This window comes from Adiantum capillus-veneris, chromosome 29 (genome assembly GCF_014529385.1).
Source record: "Adiantum capillus-veneris isolate H3 chromosome 29, ASM1452938v2, whole genome shotgun sequence".
Classification (NCBI taxonomy): Eukaryota; Viridiplantae; Streptophyta; class Polypodiopsida; order Polypodiales; family Pteridaceae; genus Adiantum; species Adiantum capillus-veneris.
In genome coordinates this window covers 30,768,496-30,784,010 of record NC_140959.1, presented here as the reverse complement: position 1 = coordinate 30,784,010, position 15,515 = coordinate 30,768,496, and the positions used below count along the sequence as shown (strand labels likewise).

The following is a 15,515-nucleotide window of genomic DNA, read 5'->3' as shown; positions in this document are numbered from 1 at the left end:
TCCATTTAAAAACATATACAAAATGGTAGGGTTTGGCCAATACAACATCAATTTCATGTGAACAAATACTAGCTAAATGCAAAAACACTTTGAATAAACAAAAAGAAATTGTGTTATTGAATCTTACAACAAATTTTTCCTTCTTGCTTGTTCTAAGCTTCCTTTTTACTATGGAGTCTTTTATCTTGGATTGTTTCTAATAAACCATACCTTGATTGTGAGCTAGTGTGTGTTTATTTCTCTGTCTTTTTTGTGTGGAGGCACTTATTGATTATTTTACCGCTCAGGTAATTTATGAAACTTTCTCTTTGACTTCACTATCTATTTCAACACATCCAAAAACTTTATGGCGCTCATTACAACTTCCTCATGTTTGCCATGCACTACACTAACAAGTTTTTAAAGATTCTCTATCACCCCCTTTGTACTATCTTTGAGAAAACCCATACCATCCTAGGGTGCCTGACTCACCTTTGAAAGGACCAATTAACCCAACCACCATAAAAAGATCATGGTTGAGGTTGGGATTTTGTAGGCATCCATGGGCCCACAATTGAAGGCAATGTGGTGCTTTAGGGACATGAAGCTAGGGGTGGGTTTCTCCATAGCTCCAATCTACTTTATCTGTTTTGTTGTTTCATTTACGTCCACACTCCACTATGATGCCCTAACCTTCCATCGTAGAATGATGAGCTTGGTGCTGGCTTTACATACTCTATCTCTAAATGCCCTTAGGAGGGATGTATTACACTAGAGGATGGCTAATCTCCAACACTCAAAAGGCCTTGTGAGGGTCGGCAATGGTGACGTTGTTGAAAAGAATGCGTACTCGCTCTTTATTGGGATCTAGGCAAGCGGGGCAGCGATAATCGCACAATGATTCCAGCCTATCCCCATGCGCCACTGTCTTCAACCCTTCCATCCCCCCTTTCCTCCCTCTCTCTCTCTCTCTCTCTCTCTCTCTCTCTCTTCTTGTATGTGTTTGTCCTCTCTCATCTCTACGCTCAAAGATTGGGGGGGGGGGGGGGGGGGGTAAAACCTATACACCATGTGCATTTGAAGACTATTTATAAAACCCCTTACTTGTGAACTTTTCACTAATAAATGGGACCTTCTTCTATTCAATCTATAAATTATTTTCAAGGTCATTTTTTCAACCCCTTCTGCATGTTGAAATGTGAAAAAATACTACAAAAAGAAAATGGACTTGAAACCCAACCCCCCCACCCCCGCGTGCCCAAAGGAGCAAAGCAACCCTACACAACCTCATAGCTTTTGTAAGACCTTTAAGGCTCAGGAGGATCTTGGATCCAAATCTCTCGTACCACTTGTTGGGAAACCTATTGCTTCTCTAAAAGACATGGATATGGATACGAAAAGTAGAAAAGAGAGAAGAAGGATAAGAGTATAAGAAAATGAGTAGATAGCCAAAATAAAAGAGATATATTTCATTAGATTTTTGAGGCTGTTATAAGCTTACATATTGTTCACACACAATGGTGGCCATCCAAGTTTAAATGACCCTAACATTTTCTTATATCAAAATAAAAAATGGCAAGATCAGATTCTTCAAGACTGATCTGTTCCTTGGTCGCAAAAGATGAGAAATCCTGCTCTTCTTATTTGCACTCAAATTGTTATATGCTTCTTTTTCCACCATATATGGTAGGCGAGGAACTGTCAGATGTTTAAAACAGACCTTATTGTGGCGAGCTTCTTAGAGATCATCCAAAAAGCAGAGTGATGATCTGTCTGCTAAAAAACGAACAAGACTCAAAGGATTGGTATAGGGCTGCCCATGCCGTTGTGGCAAACTGCGATAAGTAAAAGCTTGTTATTATAGTACACCTATTGTGTTCTTGTTAGCCTTCGGAAAATGTGTAATCTTCAGTACCTAAAGGCTCGGCTTGAGCTTGAGGTCATTTTGTAATTTCTTTGAGATTTAAATACATTCACTCACTATTGTGCGGTCTAAATCTCCTTTTACATATTGGTGGCATAGATGTTTGAACTTGTTTTTCAACTTTGTTGATATCAAAGTAAGTTGTTGATATCAAAGTAATCTTGGTCAAAATAGATGTTTCTTGCATTCGAGAATTATAAGGATCTACCAATTTATTACTTCAATCGTAACATTAAATGTATGCAACTCAAAGCTAAGATAATTCTCATGGTTCAGATAATTGGAAACTCTAGAATAAAACAAGAATGTGTATTCATATAACCTCAGCTATCAATATTGTAAACTTGACAAGTTGAAATTAAAATTCTGAGCATCGCAATGCTTGGATGGTATGGAGGCTCAAACTTGAGTTTAAGTCTCAAGAGGTCCCTCCTACCCATATGGTGACGAGGCTCATAGCTAATTTTAGTCCTCATGAGTGGTGGAGGATCAAGCATTCCATTAGATGTAGGCTCAAACTAGGCCTAATGGTGCTTTTTAGTGCTTCTCTCCTAGAGGATGGGGTGCATGTTTGAAATTGAGTTTGAGCCTCATGATGCTTGTCTCCATGGTATGTTTGGTGCTTCTCCCCTATCGGATAGGTGGAAGCTCAAACATTGTTTTGAGCCTCATGGTGTTTTCCGTGAGCTTCTCCCCGATCACATGGATAGCAACTCAAACTTGAGTCGGAGTCTCATGGTGTTTGGACCCATAGTGTTTTTGTGCTTCTCCCTTATTGGATAGGTTGGAGTCTTGAACTTGAGTTTGAGCCTCGTGATGCTTGGACTCATCATGGTTTTGTTGCTTCCCCCCTATCAGATGGTCAAAGGCTCGAACTTAAGTTCGAGTCTCATGATGTCCCCCCCCTAAATCACTCAAACCAAGTCTCATGGTGTTTTTGGTGCTTGTTCTCTATCGAATGGGGTGGCCTACTGGCTCGAGCTGGAGCTTAAATCTCATTATATATCTCTCTAAATGTAATGAATACTCAAACCATTCATCATGGGTTTTTTTGTGAATGGGGTGGCCCACCTTGAGCTTCAGCCTCATGATGTCTCTCTCTAAATGAAATGAATACTAAAACCATGCATCATGATGTTTCTTGTGCTCCTCCCCTATCGAATGGCGTGGACCGGCTCAAACTTGAGCTTGAGCCTCATGATGTCTCTCATCAAATGAAATGGAGACTTAAACTAGGTATTGTCGTGTTTTTGGTGCTTCCCCCTCTTAGATGGGACACAAGCTCGAACTTAAGTTGGAGCTCATGATGTTCCCTCTGATACAAAATGGAGACTCAAACCAAGCATCATGGTGTTTTGGTTGCGCCCCCCCCCCGGTGCAAGAACGAGGTGCCCTAGCTCAAACTAGAGCCTCATGATGTCTCTCTCTAAATGAAATGGATACTTAAACTAGGAATCATGGTGTTTTTGGTACTCCTCCCCTATCAAATGGTGTGGCCCAGCATGAGCTTGAGCTTGAGCCTTGTGATGTCTCCCTCTAAACCAAATGGAGGCTTAAACTAGGCATTGTGGTGTTTTTGGTGCTCCCTCCTCTCAGATGGGAAGCAAGATCAAACTTAAGTTCGAGCTTGATGATGTCCCCTCTGATAGAAAATGGAGACTCAAACCGAGCATCATGGTGTTTTGGGTTCCCTCGCCCCCCCACGGGAGAATCAGGTGCCCTAGCTCAAACTTGAGCCTCATGATGTCTCTCTCAAAATGAAATGGATACCCAAACCAAGCATTTGTGGTGTTTGTGGTGCTCCTCCCCTATCTAATGGCACGTCCCGACTCAAGCTTGAGCTTGAGCCTCGTGATGTCTCCCTCTACATTAAATGAAGACGTAAACTAGAATTAAATGAAGACGTAAACTAGAATTGTGGTGTTTTTCGTGCTCCCCCCTCTCGAACGGACATATGCTCGAACTTAAGTTTGATCCTCATGATATACCCTCCAATATAAAATGGAGACTCAAACCACAAATCATGGTGATTTGGTCCCCCCCCCCCCCGAGAACGGGGTGCCCTAGTGCAAACTTGAGTCTCATGATATCCCTCTCTAAATGAAATGGATAATCAAACCAGGCATCGTGGTGTTTTTGGTGCTCCCTTATCTAATGGTGTGGCCCTGGACTCAAGCTTAATCTTGGGCCTCGTGATGTCTCTCTCTAAATGAAATGGAGACTTAAACTAGGCATTGTGGTGTTTTTGGTGCTCCCCCCTCTCGGATGGGACGTAGGCTCATGATATCCCCTCCAATATGAAATGGAGACTCAAACCACGAATCATGGTGATTTGGTTAAACCCCCCCCCCCCCCCCAACCCAGGAGAACGGGGTGCCCTAGCTCCAACTTGAGCCAAATGATATCCCTCTCTAAATGAATTGGATACTCACACCAGGCATCGTGGTGTTTTTGGTGCTCCTCCCTATCGAATGGCGTGGCATCCAACTCTCCTCAAACTTGAGCTCAAGCCTTGTGATGTCTCCCTCTAAATATAATGGAGACTTAAACTAGGCATTGTGGTGTTTTTGGTGCTCCCCCTTCGTGGATGGTGCTCCCTCCTCTCGAATGGGATGCAAGCTCAAACTTAAGTTCGAGCCTGATGATGTCCCCTCTGATAGAAAATGGAGACTCAAACTGAGCATCATGGTATTTTGGTTGCCCCTTCCCCCCCGCGGGAGAATCGGGTGCCCTAGCTCAAACTTGAGCCTCATGATGTCTCTCTCAAAATGAAATGGATACCCAAACCAAGCATTTGTGGTGTTTCTGGTGCTCCTCCTCTATCTAATGGCGTGTCCTGACTCAAGCTTGAGCTTGAACCTCGTGATGTCTCCCTCTACATGAAATGAAGACGTAAACTAGAATTGTGGTCTTTTTCATGCTCCCCCCTTTCGAATGGATGTATGCTCGAACTTAAGTTCGAGCCTCACGATATACCCTCCAATATAAAATGGAGACTCAAACCACAAATCAAGGTGATTTGATCCCCCCCCCCCCCCCCCCCAACCCCGCCTGGAGAACAGGGTGCCCTAGCGCAAACTTGAGCTTCATGATATCCCTCTCTAAATGAAATGGATAATCAAACCAGGCATCGTGGTGTTTTTGTTTCTCCCTTATCGAATGGCATGGCTGCGGACTCAAGCTTAATCTTGAGCCTCGTGATGTCTCACTCTAAATGAAATGGAGACTTAAACTAGGCATTGTGGTGTTTTTGGTGCTCCCCCCTCTCGGATGGGACGTAGGCTCGAACTTAAGTTCGAACCTCATGATATCCCCTCCAATATGAAATGGGGGCTCAAACCACGGGTCATGGTGATTTGGTTAAACACCCCCCAACCCAGGAGAACGAGGTGCCCTAGCTCAAACTTGAGCCAAATGATATCCCTCTCTAAATGAATTGGCCCACTCAAACCAAGCATCGTGGTGTTTTTGGTGCTCCTCCCCTATCGAATGGCGTGGCGTCAAACTCTCCTCAAACTTGAGCTTGAGCCTTGGGATGTCTCCCTTTAAATATAATGGAGACTCAAACCGAGCATCATGATGTTTTGGTTGCCCGCGCCCCCCCCCCCCCCCCCCCCCCCCCGGGAGAATTGGGTGCCCTAGCTCAAACTTGAGCCTCATGATGTCTCTCTCAAAATGAAATGGATACCCAAACCAAGCATTTGTGGTGTTTCTGGTGCTCCTCCCCTATCTAATGGTGTGTCCTGACTCAAGCTTGAGCTTGAACCTCGTGATGCCTCCCTCTACATGAAATGAAGACGTAAACTAGAATTGTGGTCTTTTTCGTGCTCCACCTCTTGAACGGACATATGCTCGAACTTAAGTTCGAGCCTCATGATATAGCCTCCAATATAAAACGGAGACTCAAACCACAAATCATGGTGATTTGTCCCCCCCCCCCCTGGAGAACGGGGTGCCCTAGCGCAAACGTGAGCCTCATGATATCCCTCTCTAAATGAAATGGACAATCAAGCCAGGCATCGTGGTGTTTTTGGTGCTCCCTTATCGAATGGCGTGGCCGCGGACTCAAGCTTAATCTTGAGCCTCGTGATGTCTCCCTCTAAATGAAATGAAGACTTAAACTAGGCATTGTGGTGTTTTTGGTGCTCCCCCCTCTCGGATGGGACGTAGCCCCCCCCCCCCCCCCCCCCCCCCCCGCCCCCCAAACCCGGGAGAACGGGGTGCCCTAGTTCAAACTTGAGCCAAGTGATATCCCTCTCTAAATGAACTGGATACTCAAACCATGCATCGTGGTGTTTTTGGTGCTCCTCCCCTATCGAATGGCGTGGCGTCAAACTCTCCTCAAACTTGAGCTTGAGCCTTGTGATGTCTCCCTCTAAATTTAATGGAGGCTTAAACTAAGCATTGTGGTGTTTTTGGTGCTCCCCCTTCTCGGATGGAATGTAGACTCAAACTTAAGCTCGAGCCTCACGATGTCGACTTTGATATAAAATGGAGATCAAACCAAGTATCATGGTGTTTTAGTTGGAAACCCCCCCCCCCCCCCCCCCCCCCCCCCCCCCCGCCCACACACACACACACAACGGGGTGTCGTAGCTCAAACTTGAGCTTGAGCGTCATGATGTCCCTCTAAGTGAAAGGAACATAAACCAAGCATCATCCTGTTTTTTTGTGTATATTCTTTGTTAGATGGGGTGGAGACTGAAAATCGAGTTGTTACATGGAGTGTAGGCCGAAGATCAAACAAGGCCTCGTGATGTTTTTGGTGTTTCTCACCTATGAGATAGGGTGGAGGCTCAAACTTGAGTTCGAGCCTCATGATGTTTGGATTCATAGCGTTTTTGGTCCTTCTCCCTTGTTGGATGGGGTGGAGGCTCGAACTTGAGTTTGAGCCTCCTTTCCTTCAAGGTCAAAACACCAAGAGGCTCAAATACTCAAATTTGAGACCAATAGTGGTGTTCCTTAAGTGACCCAAAATCCTTATTGACAACTTAAAAGAAAGTATTGCATACATGAAAAGTGGTAAAACATGGTGCTATGTAAATGCAGTAAATTAACTTATGACCTTGTCTAGGTGTGAGACCGATCCCATCTTTGATCTCTGATTACATACACAATAGAATATTGAAAACGTGCACACTTTGTTAAAGCGGCCTCAAAAAACCTTATCTCACTAGGCAAATGTGAAGCGATCTCAGCAAATCTAGCGGCACAACAGAGTTCCACTGTGCTGGTTTGAACCTAGCCTTAGAGCTGCAGGAAAGTCTTCTCTCCGCATATAAACCATAGGCCAACATTCTCCATCCATCAGCGCTGATAGCACTGCACCCTCAACACCATAGCATTGGCTACCTCCTACTTGAATCTAACGAGGCCAATTCTCTTGCCACCCGCCCCCGTAGCTCGCGTGCACGACGCTGCAACCCTAGCCTCTCCAAGGTACTCTCATTCCCCTCTTCTTCTCCTTCTTCTGCATTTCAGGTCCCGCTGTTCTCTGGTGTTTGCTCTTCCATCGCTGAAGTAACTCAGAAGAGCCAACCCTCATACCCCTCTTTGCCTTTGGTAATGTCGTTTTCGTGGCAGAGGCCCCTCATTCTTACAACTCTCAACCACGGTCCTATGCATCTAGGTCTCGCATCCTAACTCTCTAAGGATCCAGTGTGTAACTGCTAAGTATGTTGCCACACAGGGGATGATTATGAACGCCAAGGGATTGCTCCACAATCCGTACACGACCATCTCACCTACAATGCATGTCTCATGTTTGCTTCAATGAATGATCTCTCAAATGGCTCTTGAATGCAGTCAATAATGCACCTCCCCTTTCCATTCAACATCCTACATCAAAACACAATAGCCAAAGAAAGTAGTAAGTATAAGAAGCAAACTGAATAAGGATCATAAGCATGTCTCATCCCTGCAAGTTTGCAATGGCTAGGTCACAAGGTTGTGGTGCAGAAAGTTGACTATGACAGTGGCGACACACGATGGCAAGCGGCGTCAGTTTTGAATCTGCCGTCAACTACATTTTACTGTTGATTCTCTCATGACGATGGGCGTTAGTTTTGAATTTGAATTTGACGGTTGTTTTGAGGGTTACTTTCTATTCTTTACTCACACGCTGTGAATGTGGCCGTGTGTGCTTTTAATTTTCAAACTTCACCTTCCTTCAGCTTCAAGTGGCTCAAACTTGTGCTCGAGCTTCAAACTCAATCCAGCTTGAGAAGCTTAAATTCAAGCTGGAACCTTTTTGACATGTGTAACTCAAGCATGACTACGAATTGAGTTCTAAAAGTGCAACATCCAACCCATAACTTGGACGTTGGTCCAAGATTACAACTTCTAGTTGTCCATGAACGTCTAGCCTACCATCTAGCACAAGCATATGAGTTTTTGTTTTAAGGTCCAAATTCTAGGCTCTAGCCCATGAATTTCAAGCTTTGAGCAAGTACCACTCTCAAAATTTTTGGAAGCAGGTAAATTAAGAAGAATCTAGTGCGATTCTTCCATGTTGAGGAGAAAAATGGCTAGAGAGAGAGAGAGAGAGAGAGATTCGAAATGTTGCATAGTCGTTGCAAGCTTAAAGGGGTTGTTGATCCTCCTCTTCTCCTTCATCATCATCATCATCGTCGACAGCTCTCGGATTGTGTGCAAAGTGAGAGAAGGATCTTGCGATGCCAAGGAAGAGGAGGATTCTGCAATGGCGAGGAAGAAGAAAATATATTTTCAACATTGCATCAAGTGGAGCTCAGAGGGAGTAGGAGCCATAGTTGGTGGGGGTATGGTCGCCAAAGGTGACGATTAAGGCTAGAAGCGTTGTGTCCCCCCCCCCCCCCCCCCCCCCCCCCCACCCCCCCCCCTCTCTCTCTCTCTCGCCAGTAGGTGGACTCGTGTCTGTGCAGAGGAATAGAGAAGGGGGAGCCCAATCGTCAGTCGGCATGTGTTGAGTGTTGTCCCTGACGAGCTTGCAAGAGAGACACGGGGAGTGAGGAAACTAGGTGGGAGCAACCTTGCACAAAGGAAGACAGAGGAGCGAGGCCAACAGTGGGTGCGATCATACGTTTAATGCAAGCTCATCAAGGGATAGGTCGAGGCAGATGGGGGGAACAGCCAAGGCAAAGATGGCACACAATCTCACGTCATCGCAAGAACACGGACAAATAAGGAGGGAGAAGGAATCTCAAATCCATTACAAAACTATTGAATTCAACTTTTAAGCATCCCCTTCAAATTTTAAGAACCTCATTCACGTCAAGGTTACTTTTGTGCTCGTAACAAGTAGGCTAGACCAAGTACGTATGCTAACAAGACGGCCTCATTGCAATTTCTAATATTGAATATCTAGAACCTGATCCACACACCAACAAGCATTTCTCATTGCATTTTCTTCTAATGGCATGAAACTACTACGGACCCACTCGTTCTAAACGAGTTTTCAAACTGACCTTAGGAGTCCAACTTGCTTTGGCTTCTTTGATTCTCAAGTGAGGTCGAAAACTCTTCCTCGGATGCTTAAATGGGTTTGAGACACGAAGAAGCCTCATGATCTCGTTGGACTCTCATGTAATGTGCAATATTGCATTTCAAATGTTTTGCCTCTTTCTATTTCTCTAGATCTTAGTTCCTTTAGTGATTTTCAAGATTGTACTTGCTCCAGAAAACCCAAGCATCTCAACTTTAAATTCTCCCAACTTTGTGAATATTTCCCAAATTTTTTAAATTGGTCTTCTCTCTACTCTTCTCTCTCTCTCTCTCTCTCTCCCTATATATATATATAGACACACACACACACACACACACACACACACACACACACGCACAATGTGATGTATAAATATAATCACCCTTCACTTGGTCATTTTCTTGGGTATGCTTTCATTCATACCACACATTTAGAGGTAGCACTGGTCGCTAGGTACCTTTGGATGCACTCTAACTCATGGCTTAAATTCCATGCTAGGTCAGGCATTGAGAACTCCTCCCCTATGCAAACGCTCGGAGGGTCACTAGAATAGATAAATGCATATCACGTGGATTCAAATGTAGGGATTATTTTATTCTATATTTTCTCGCATTTTCACATACAAAAGGGTGTTGAAAAAATTATCTTAAAAATATTTACAGATTAAATTGAAAAAGGGTTTTTTTATTGTGAAAAATTCACAGCTAAGGGATTTTATATATAGTCCTTGAATGCACGTGATATATAGATTCTATATATAATAACCCCTCGAGTTGCAACTCTAATGTATATTGTATAGAAGTATAGCTTGTGCAATTTCTAGCATTCGTTAGTGCTTGTAAGGGCTTCTTTTATGGCTTGGGGGATTCATTGGCTAGTTGCACCCTGATTGAACCAAGTAGCAACTTCCGTTTGAGTGATGTCCAGGTACATGAATCACCATTCATATTTCTTGGCCAAATATTGCTAGAATTATTCCATGTATTCCTTGGGCCTCGGAGACTATTTTTCTTACTAAAGTGATCCTATTGCTTGTGCATGTGTGCTTTGACCATTTGTAAGAATCAAGTATCGTTATTAGCAGTGTATGTGTTCGATAGTGATGTGTATCATATTAGGAGTGTATGTGGGTACTGGTGAGCCAAGTGGTCCGTATGAGGCAAAACAAATACAGCTCTCTCAATGGTACAAAAGCTCTCTCTCTCTCACTCTATGTGTGTGTGTGTATGTGTGTGTTTGTGTGTGAAATTGTAACAAATGAGCTTGGCCAAGCAACTTTATTCATGTATTTCTATCACTTACCTAGATGCCAATTTGTGTTTTCCATTGCATTGGCTTTCTTTTCTTAGTTACAGTACCTATGATTCAAGCAGTTCATGGTTTTGACAATGGGTGACTACATACTGACATTTTGATCGTTCATGCCAAATTTAGCTAAGCTCAAACTTTCACGTCCTCCAATTTTTTCCATATTGGATATGCTTGAAGTGCTTGCTTTGTAGATTTGGCTTTTGCTTTTAGATTTTGATTCTGACCTTCTTGGTGATAATTATTACTTTTTCCAATTATCTATTGCTATTATGCAAAAAACTATAAAACTAGCATCGTCCCAAAAATTCACCAAAATTATTCTCTCACTTCTTAATTACTTTAACTCTTGATGGGTTTTTGTTGATGGAGATGTAGCCTTACCTTGTCCATTATCATGCAAAAATAAGCAAAAAAGAACAAAAAATTAGAAGAAAACACAAGTTTTTAACACTATGTACACTTTGATTTCATGGTTTACTAGTATTTCTCCCCCCATCCTATTGCAATCCTCCTAGATGACAATGGGTTGAGGGTGGGGTGCATGCATGGGTCCTATTATGCCAATGAGGTCAATGGATCGAGTAACACAATGTAGTGCAAGTTGTGGGCTTGAGTGATGCACTTAGGGCTTTTTATTGGTGAGGCTTTTTTGTTGGGGGTTACCTATCTAAAAGGAAATCTTTGTATGTGGAAAATAGACTTTTCGATGGTGAATGGATTGGACAACTTAGTGTAGCACTTAGATTGGAGTTTCCATATTTTTTTGACCTTGGGGAGTTCACTAAAAAATGTGTACAAGTGAATTCAACAGAAGGGGTTGATTTCTCTTATGAACTTACAAAAAATATGCATACATAAGGATGTTTTAAATTGAAAAATTGAAAATGTTGGTACGTAAAGGGTCTTTTATTAAGAAGAGTGGTACATAAGGGGTCTCTATATACATCAAAAAATATAAAAAAGGGGTTTTAGAAATACCTCTTGAATGAATGTGATATACAAAATCTCTATATAGTGATCTCCCCGAGTGTTTAACTCTTTGAGTCTATGGTGTTTTGCACATGGGTAGTATGTAGATTTTGGGTCGACAAATCCATTGTCTTGTTGGTGTTTGTGGTGAACTTTTAAAGAGTGGTGGATGGTGAGGAATCCACTATTTGTGAGAAGGAAGGCAATGCTGAATACGAGGAGGTTTCACGGTGGAGATTGGTTGTAGTTTGTTTTTGGGAACCCAAATAGTCATAGAGGATGTTTGAAGCATCTTTTTGGGTAACCAAATGTGACTCGTTTCTTGCATACTTGAAGTTGTGGGTACTGGTTGTCATAAAATCTAATATCTAACCAACTCAAATGATTTTCTCATATTAAACTGATCATTTAATGTGGGATAATAAACGGGAACAAGGGTTAGAATATAGACATGTGCTTCTAGACCTATCTCAACACGGGACCAAAGGAGAGATGGTTACATCTCAATAGGGGTCCAAAAGGAGATGGTCTATCAAAGAGCAATGTGAAATAAGTTCTTCTAGACTTACTTCAACAGGGGACCAAGAGGGGAGATGGTTACATATAAATAGGGGTCTAAAAGGAGGTAGTCTATCAAAGAGAAACGTGCATCTAATGGAGCTTAAAAGACCTTAGGGTTAGCTTCATTAAAGACCTTCAATGGTTAGTGTTAAAAGTCCTTTGACCTTAGGCAAGCTAGTGAGCTTGAGGTGGGAACCCGACATAAGCTTGAGGTGCTTGTCGTGCTTGATGGAGGCTTGATGACTAAGGTGCTTGAGGTGCTTGTCGTGCTTGATGACTAAGGTGATTGAGAAGCTTCCCATGCATGGGGGGTAAGGTGGTTGAGTAAAAAAGAGACCCTACAAAATTAATGAGGAAGGTGCTTGAGAAGCTTCCCATTCATGGGTGGTAAGGTGCTTGAGTCAAAAAGAGACCCTACAAAGGAGGGAAAGTCCCAAAGTTAGGGGAATCTTTGACTTAACCTCCCACTCACCCAAAGGGCACTCCTTTTCCCAAAAGGCACATGGGACACACTCACACATGTGAGACTCTGCCTATGCTTAGCCACATGGTGTGCTTAAATGCTATTGGTTGGGCTAAAGAGGGCTCCAATGAGCTTCTAGTTCCATCGAACAAATATCTAGATATTTTAAAGCTCTCTCTCTCTAAGAAGTAAGGAGGACACTTGTCCAAAGACTACCCATGTACTTGAAATGCATGCTACACGTGATTGGCTAGGGGGAGAGGGGTCCAATGAGCTTGAGGCATGAGAAAAAGGTAGAACTCGTCCCAAGAAAGCAAGGGGTGTGCTGTTGGGGGGGTATACACCACACACACACACACACACACACACACACACACTCATTTGGTGGATTCATTCTCAGTTGGTGAAAGTAGAGGAACTCCACCTCCTTGTCCAAGCTGGTGAGAAGTGAGAGCCTACACCAACAATCTTGGCTATGGAGTGCAAATCCCACCAAGAGCCATGCTTCAATGCTTAAGCTTGCCATATTCTCCATCTTTATTACTATGCTATTATGTATGCTAACAAGAAGAGTGATGATAGGTGAGAAACTATTTCTTTCTCCTATGGAATGTTTCTGCTTCCTCTTCCCTACCCTCATTCCCCACTAGCTCTCTCCACCTTTGAAGATGTTTGAGGCCTTGGGACTGAGGCTTGGGATAGTTAATGCTTTCTACAAAGTTTATGTTATGCTTGTAATGCATGAATCTTTTCATCTTCATTGCATCCCCAAGGTCACAAGGAACACAAAGATTGTATTGTGCCAAGTCTCTCTTGATGGGAGAAACTATAATACAAATGTCTATTGGAGGGGGAATCGGCTCCGTATGAATCCGGTCCTCAACTGTGTCATGTTCTCTAAACTCTCTCTCTTGCAAAAGTATTGTTCATGCCAAGTTAACTAAGTACCATGTTTATGTTGCTACCATCAAATAAGTTCACCCGCTATGCTCACAAAGGAATCTCACAAAAGTGATTTATCTAATTCCTAATTCCGCTACTCTCAAAGTTCATAGGCCATTTCCATTACACTGGTTGTGGTGGATTTGGTTGAGGTGGTGTGTCTAGAAGTACTGGAAATTCATAGCCCATTGTTGCCAAGGGAGCTTCATGTGTCTAACCATTGGCAACAAGCTATAAGGAATCCGTGGACAATGTTGGTGTAGCTTGTAGGTGAGAATACAAGGTACTCCAACAAATATGGCTTTATTAATGTCTTTGTTTTCCATGATGTGGAATTGATGGGAGCATCAATGATATCAATAGTGATGTTGACATTAGCGTAGTCCATACTTATCATAATACTTTGGTTTGTAGCCTTGGGAGTAAGTTGTTGTTTAATGAGGGATACCATGGTCATCTTGAAATAGGTTTTGTAATTCATCAAATTCTCTCTTTCCCTTGTGTCAACTAATGCAATGCACATTCAGAGATTGCATAACAGAGTTGCACATTGATGTGTACATTTGTGCCACCTAGCCATTCTACTAATGGGTGAATCATCTGAATTGGTGGTGGTGATAGCTCTTGTGTTCTTCCTTGTTGTGCTTCAATTTTCATTTTGAGGATTCTGAGCCTTGCTTCCCATTTGTCTTTGCAAATTTATAGTAGCTGATCTATTTGTCATTGGCAGGCTCCATGTGCTTGGTGTACTATATCTTGGGTTAGAGGTAAATGGTAATTCTTGGGTATGTATCCACTAATCTAAAAAAAAAATTACTCCTCGACTAGTGTAGCAAGTTTAATGGCACTACTCAATGATATATCATGAATCACAAATGGTCCATTGCCCCACCTTTTCAATTTCTTAGCATGTTGTTTTAGTGTGTATACAAGGACATAACCACTCACAAACAACTCTTTGCTCTTGATATTTTGTTTTTGAAATTCTTTCATGCATTGCTTTTAAGCATTTATGCCCACAACTATTTGTAATCATGTCTCATCAAGGGTTTCAAGTTAATCAACTAGTTCAAAAACTTCATGCACTCAATTTGTTTGGTTGCTTGCAAAGTGGGGATCAAAATTCCAAAGGTAAGATGTTTTTTAGTTCAAAGACCTTGTTAAATAGTGTTGTTCCTATGGAATATTTGAATGCTACATGATAAGCTCATATGGAAAAATGTAATTTTTTATCCCAATCTATTCGTGACTCATTTACATTATTGGTGAGTATGGTGCATAATATATTTTTTTTTCTACTCGGATTTTCCATTTTCTTGAGGGTGGTATGGTGTCAATTTCCCATAAATTACCATAAATTCACTCAAGAGATATTCAATCACTTTTTTTAAGAAGTGCCTTCCTCGATCACTAACTATCTCTATTGGAAACCTATACCTGGTAAAGTTCTTTTCATACAAGAGTTATGTGATTGTTCTCACATATTAATTCCCCACTTGATCAAATCGCTTGCCTCCATCATTGGTCTTAAGGGAATTGTGTCTTACAAAATTGGTATATTAGTTTGTTGATGAATCATGATCATGCACCATTTTACATATGTGTAGTATAGACCACCAAAGCCTTTCAACTAAGATTGATTTGGCCATGGTTTCAATAGAGAAATGACCTACTGCTTGTCTAGTGTGTGCATGTGCTAAGATGGATATATACTATGTCATAAAATATAATATCTAACTTTACCAAATGATTTTCTCATATTAAACTAATCATTTAATATGGAAGATAAAAGGGGAACAAGAGTTAGGATATAGATATGTGCTTCTAGACCTATCTCAATAGGGGTCCAAAAGGAGACAGTCTACCAAAGACCAATGTGCAATAAGTGCTTCTAGACTTATCTC

At 42.2% G+C, this 15,515-nt stretch overlaps 1 pseudogene; it reads right to left on the bottom strand.

Moving 5' to 3' along the window:
• Window positions 1-427: 427 nt before the first annotated feature.
• On the bottom strand, window positions 428-967 carry LOC147418993 (uncharacterized; annotated as a pseudogene).
• Window positions 968-15,515: the final 14,548 nt, after the last annotated feature.